Source organism: Excalfactoria chinensis, chromosome 2, assembly GCF_039878825.1.
Source record: "Excalfactoria chinensis isolate bCotChi1 chromosome 2, bCotChi1.hap2, whole genome shotgun sequence".
NCBI classification, from domain to species: domain Eukaryota; kingdom Metazoa; phylum Chordata; class Aves; order Galliformes; family Phasianidae; genus Excalfactoria; species Excalfactoria chinensis.
Genome location: NC_092826.1, coordinates 91,009,632 through 91,015,631, shown reverse-complemented (window position 1 = coordinate 91,015,631; position 6,000 = coordinate 91,009,632). Strand labels below are relative to the sequence as shown.

General features: G+C 41.9%; 1 protein-coding gene across 5 annotated transcripts in view; it reads left to right on the top strand.

Annotated features, from left to right (window-relative positions):
• The first annotated feature begins 786 nt into the window (after nucleotides 1-786).
• The window catches only part of CUL1 (cullin 1), a 52,492-nt gene continuing 47,278 nt past the window's right edge, over nucleotides 787-6,000 (top strand). The window contains exon 1 of one of the 5 annotated variants that reach the window (XM_072327708.1): nucleotides 787-833. The gene's annotated coding sequence lies outside the window, so the exon portion shown is untranslated. Of the gene's footprint in view, nucleotides 1,215-6,000 lie in introns of all 5 variants that reach the window. The other 4 variants (XM_072327705.1, XM_072327707.1, XM_072327703.1 and 1 more) reach the window with 4 other exon arrangements.

Genomic DNA, 6,000 nt, shown 5'->3' with positions numbered 1-6,000 from the left:
GACTGTGGAATTGTAAGGCAGAACAGAGTCCAAAACATTACTTTTCCAAAACCTTAATTTCAATAACTTGTCTTAATTTTGGCATGATCCATCCCATGCTTTTGAAAATTAACTGCCCCTCTTGTAATCCATGTGACAATGATACAAAAACTAGGAGTTTTTATTTTATCTTGCATTAAAATCATACACATTTGTTCAAAGATCACAAACATCATTGTTTAGCTCATGATCTATTTCTCTACCAGCCAGACCTTCAAACATTTCCCAGTCAGCTCACAAACTGAATGATTAAACTTTTCTTTCAAAGAATTTCTACCCAATTCTCTCCATAATGTTGTTTTCTGAGTTGTTGTTGTTGTTTCCCTGAAATTCACAATAACATTATAATTTATATTCAGGTCATTATGACATTTTCTCTGTAAACGCCATTTTTCAATTCAGTGTTTACTTGAAGCTAGTGACTCTTGATGCCATTCAGATGAGAGCCGTTTAGTTTAGTAATGTCAGATGAGGATTTTCTTCAGTGTTATGACACTGACACTGGATACCATGTAATTCAGTGGCCTAGGACAAACTAAGAATCAGTATCTAATAAATAAAAAAGCATCTGTGATTTCATCATGGGCAGATACAAGTCTTAGCATTTCAGACTGGAAAATGAGTGCACCTGATGGCTCAAGAAGCAGGCTAACTCAGGGGGGCCAAGCAGGATGACCCCTCGGGGCAGCAAAACGTGCAGGCCAGAAAACCCTGCTGAACGACTGCGCCTTTTGTCATTTCCGGCTGCGCACACCTGCCTTTGTCATTTCCGCCGGGGTGGCCGGAGAAGGAAGGTTTGTGAAGAGGAGCACAACCAAAGGGCAACTCCTCCCCGCGCGGGCGCCGTGGCTGCCGGTTATTTTTAGTTCCGGACTCGAGGCTCAAACTACGCTGATCTTTTCCGGTGGCTTAGGTGGGGGAGAGGTTCTGCTGCGCCGTCTTTGCCAGCCTCCTGCCCGCCTTTAGGGAGGGGAGAGGAGGCGACAGCGGGCTGGGTAGACTCCGCGCCTACCCACGGGTTGGGTCCCCTCCACGCCGTGGGTCGAGCCGAGCCAAGCGGGCGGTGCCTTATCGCTTTCTGAGCCGTTCTGAGGGGAGGCGGTGGCGGATCTGGGCTCGGCCGTAGCGGAAGGGGCGGGCGGACGCGGCCTGACTCTGCGGGACGTGTGGTACTGGTGAGTGCGGGAGGCCGCGGTGCTGTGTCGTAGCCAGGCCAGCAGCGCAGCCGGGCCGGGTGGGAAGGCCCAGCCGGGCCAAGGCGACAAGGGCTTAACGAAGCGTGGCCCGGCTCTGAGTCATAAGGCGAGGAGCGGGAGCAGGAGGGGCTGGGCCTGGCCGACTTGCCCGCCCGCCTTTCTTCTACCGGGCGTACACCGCGTTCCAGAGACAGCGGGAGTCGTTGTCTGACGGGTTCGGAGCTCCGGCCTCCTCGAAGCTTCGGGCCGGTGCGGGAGGCCTCTAACTACGCACTAGAATTACATTACCCCGCCGGACCGCGAGGGCCCGCGCTGCCGGCAACCCTGGCCTGTTGTCTGCCGTGCCCGCTCCCCTATCGAGGTCGGCCCGACCTCCCTCCCGCCTCCCAGCCCTTCCCGGCACGTGGCCTGGACCGCCACAGTCGTTGCTTTAGACTTACATCTCTCAGATCCTGACCCTTCGGGCTCTTCTTTCCAGAGCCCTACACCTCTTCTGCCTGCCCACTAGCCCTAGGACTGTACGCCCAGGCCGTGTTGGTTCTAGGCCTCGTCTATTCTATTCTGAGGCCCCTGGAGCTTTTCCCGTAGCTTGTCTCATCACCAATGTTAGTTTCTTGTCTGCCTTAACTTCTTCTTTCTTCACGTGGTTACCTTTCACTCTGTTGTTTCCATTGCAAAACTAGTAGCACTTAGATCTGTATAGGACCTGTGTGGTTGTAACCAAATTTCTCTTGTGTCCCCAACACCTTACTGTCCTTACTGTCATCTCTAAAGTATTTATTTCCATTCTTGTTATCTTTCTCAGCTTTCTCTCTATCAAGGACTGTGCCCCAGGTTTTCCCTTGTAGCTCCCTTCTGTTGTGTTCCCAGGGGGAGTTTCCCAACCCTCCTCCCTTTGTAAGGCCTCCTCCTCACCCCCCCCCCCCCCCCCAATAACCTTTTACCTGTTTGTTTGTTCATGTATTTATTGCTGCCATCCAGATGGCTAGTCTTGCAGTTGTTTGTCATTGCAGCTAATCACCTCCTTTGTCTCCCAGTAACTTTGTCACTGAAAGATGCATCCTTACTGTGGTTCTTTTCCAATCCTTATTTCCTTTTCAGACATGTTTCTTAATCATCATCATTCCCTTATCACCTTTCCTGTTTTAACTTTCTTCCGTATTTCCTTCACCATTTTTTCCCCCTTTTGATCTTACTTTCCTGTCTTAAAAATTTTCTTTGTCATCTCACCTCTTTTCCCTTTGGCATATTCCTTTCCTTTATAGGCTCACTTGCTGTCTCCTGCACTTTAAGTCCTCCAGCTGTGCCTTTGACAAGAGAGGAATGTGATCTTAATTTATCTTCAAGAATTAGGAGATTATAGATTATTTACTTGTTTCACCTTGCTTTGTTTTCATTTGTTACTGACTTCCTTAATAACCTTTTGTCAATAAATGCTTTCATATATGACCACTTTAATACATACTTACTGCAATGCTAGTCTAGAAAAAAATTTCCATCTTAGACCATCCTCTTAGTCCTGCCAGAAGGTTTTCATGGGGAGCAGAAATACCTGGTGGCTGTGTGACTTAAATTATGCTAAATACCGTTCATTATACTGAGTTGTTGTTATACTTTAAGTTGGTACTTATGAGATACAAGGTGTGTTAAGAATGCATTTGCTTTGAGGAATTAGTAAAGTACTTCTTCGGTACCATGGTACATGGTTTTTGCTCCAGATATGCTAGTAGTGAGCTGCTGCAGTACTGTCATTAGATGGTTAGGAGTGTGTTGCACTGGCACTTGGTATCCACTGGCGACTGCTGTAAAGTAGTCTTTTTCCTCTGCTTTGTGATTTTTTTCTTGTTTCTCAGGAGTTGTTACCAGATTTCTTATTTTATGTCTGTCTTACTTGGTTTGGCTCTTAAGATTATGAGATGTAACCAATCGTACTGTTGTGATATATTTGAGGTATGATTTAAACACTAAAGACTGCTGTCCTGTGGCAGTGTGGGGAATACACTGAATCTAGAGTGCGATTTCTGTTCTTAATGTTAGAATCCTAGTTTGTTGTCTAATTTTGACAACTTGATCTTGCTTTCTCAACTGAGTATATGCATCCTAGTAACTTCACAACAACTCAGAACAATTGAACTGGGCTTCTGAGCTGATTTACCCCTCTGGAGGAAACTTTTTCATTTGTCTGTTCTGTACTGAGAATAGTTCATAGTTTAGGCACCTGAATTAGATGTACATATTTCACTGCTTGAGTGACAAAATGATTGTGCTGGCATAACTAAGTTATCCTCCTTTCACTATAGTCCTTTTTTCCACTGCATGAGAAAAATTCATTACATTTCTATAAAGCATGGAAATTAATTTAAGCTATATTGATGCATACTCTGATTTGGATGCCGATCTGAGGGTGACTTTTTTGAATTTGATTTATTCTTCATCTTAGTGTAATGTGGGGCATTCTAGCTATACTGGTAGGGAGATAATATTGGGTGCTTTGAAAAAGTTATCTCAGATATCGAACTTAAAAAAGTATTTTCTTACAATTTGTACATTAAGATCTCTTCATACTGCTTTTCTTTTGTTAATTTTCTCAACTAGTGTGCAGTTCTACATAGTTACACTTATTTCAGTAGGGCCCAGTTTAATGATGAGTCACATACTGGGAACCAGTATTTATATAGATTGGTTATACCTAAAGTCTTCTCTGGCATTTAAAGTTTTGGTTTTTGTTTGTTTGTTTTTTTTTTAAATTTTCCTAGTAGATGACATAATTTCAAAGATGTCTTGCTTACACACGTTTTAACATTAAAAAAAAAAAAAAGCATTACTAATGTGAAGATTGGGAACTGTCAGTATGGTGTAGATAAGTACTGATGCATATTGTGCTATATTGTGCTTTTTAAACAGTATTTTCCAAGTTGCTGAGGGCAGGAGTGGATTAGATAAGGTAGCTGGGTGGTGGTTGTGCCTTAGTACTCACTGTGTAGCCTTAACTTGGTGTATCAGAGGGAGTAGGCAGGTGCTGCAGTGAAAATTGTAACCTGAATATTTTTCTTAAGAAAAAGACAAATGGAAGAATATTCAATGCTTGGAAAGTTAAAGAGAATCATTGAGCTTTCACTTGTATTTTTATTTTTTTAAAAGTAAGTTTTTGTTGTAAGAAATGGAGGCTTTCCCATGGAGGAACCACCACAGATAGACTATTGATTACTTTACAGCATAGTTGAGACCGCTTACAGAATTAAGTAATTAAGTGTGCTTGTGTAGTGCTGTAACTTAGAACCTTACTTTAATGTAACTGCAGAATTGGAACATAGATTTAAGAACTTTTTGCATTATGAGTAGTTAGCTATATGAGCTTCATCTTGCCTTTCTCTGTAATTTAAGTTTAATTTCATATGTAAATTCTTCATTTCATCTAGTGTCACAGCATTGGAAACTTGGAATTCTGTCTAAAAATAAAAAATCTGGGAAGTTTATATAAAGTTTGGAGTACTTAATTGGGAAGGATGGGGGACAAAGAAAGATTATAGTAAACTATTTTTGTCAGGTGCTTTTCTTTCTGTCGTGTATTTCATGATAGTAATACCATAAGCAAATGTTATGGGTAGTCAAGGAAGAAACTTCGATATACAGTTTAAAACACTTAACTGAAAAACTTGCATTTTCTTAAGAAAGCAGTCTGTTCTCTTACTGTCTAGATTTATTATCAAAAATTTCTTATCTCTGAAGGCATGCCTTTGTGGGTTTGCCATTGCTAGTAGGAAGAGAAATGCAAGAATATGCTTAAGTAAATTGATTAAAATTGATTTCATTAGGTGAAGGCTTAGCTTTAAGATTTAATGGTGTGAGATAATAAGATTTAGGTGTGGCTATTAGACATGTGCATCAGTTTTTAACTTTTGTTTCACTTAAGATGTTAAGATGTTTCACTTTGGTACCAGTCTTGCCTCTTGTCAGCCCTTGGAGATTAAAAGTGATTAAAAACTTGCTGAAATTTAGCTGAATTTATACGAACCTCCTTTTGTACAGTATAATTCGTTCTTTTGCTTTAAGATTGTGCTTTCACAGTTTAGGTATCTTAGTTGAACCAGGAAAAATCATGCATGAATCCCTATTTAGCTTTCTTGCAGAAGTACGGAGATGGAAGATGCTGTAAAATTAGTAAGCTCTTGGGAATTGATTCTAGTCAGGACTGGCTGATGCTTGTAAACATTAGTACTACTTAGAGATAAGAATCACCAGTCTCCAAGAGCAATGTGGAAACTTTCAGTGCAAACATTGTTACAAATGAAAATTGCTTTTTATGTTTAACAGGTCAATATGAATTTGTATGCTTTGGTGCACTAAATGGTACTATGATGGAGAGTGATTTGTACTGACTGACATTTAGAGAATTGTCTTGAATGTTCAGACATAGCCAGCAGGAGCAGGGAGGTGATTGTCTCCCTGTGTACAGCTATGGTGAGATTTCATCTTGTGTACTGTGTTCAGTTTTGGGCCCCTTACTACAAGAAAGATACTGAAGCTCTGGAGTGTGTTCAGGGGTCACAAAGCTGGTGAGGGGTCTGGAATATAAGCCTTATGAGGCCTCCCAAAGCTGGAGGAACTGGGATTGTTTAGTCTGGAGAAGAAGAGGCTCAAGAGAGATTATAGTTGTAAAGAGCACTACCTGAAAGGAGGTTGTAGTGAAGTGAGGGTCAGTATCTTCTCCCAGGTAACTAGCAATAGGACAAGATATAATGACTTTAAGTTGTGCCAGAGGAGG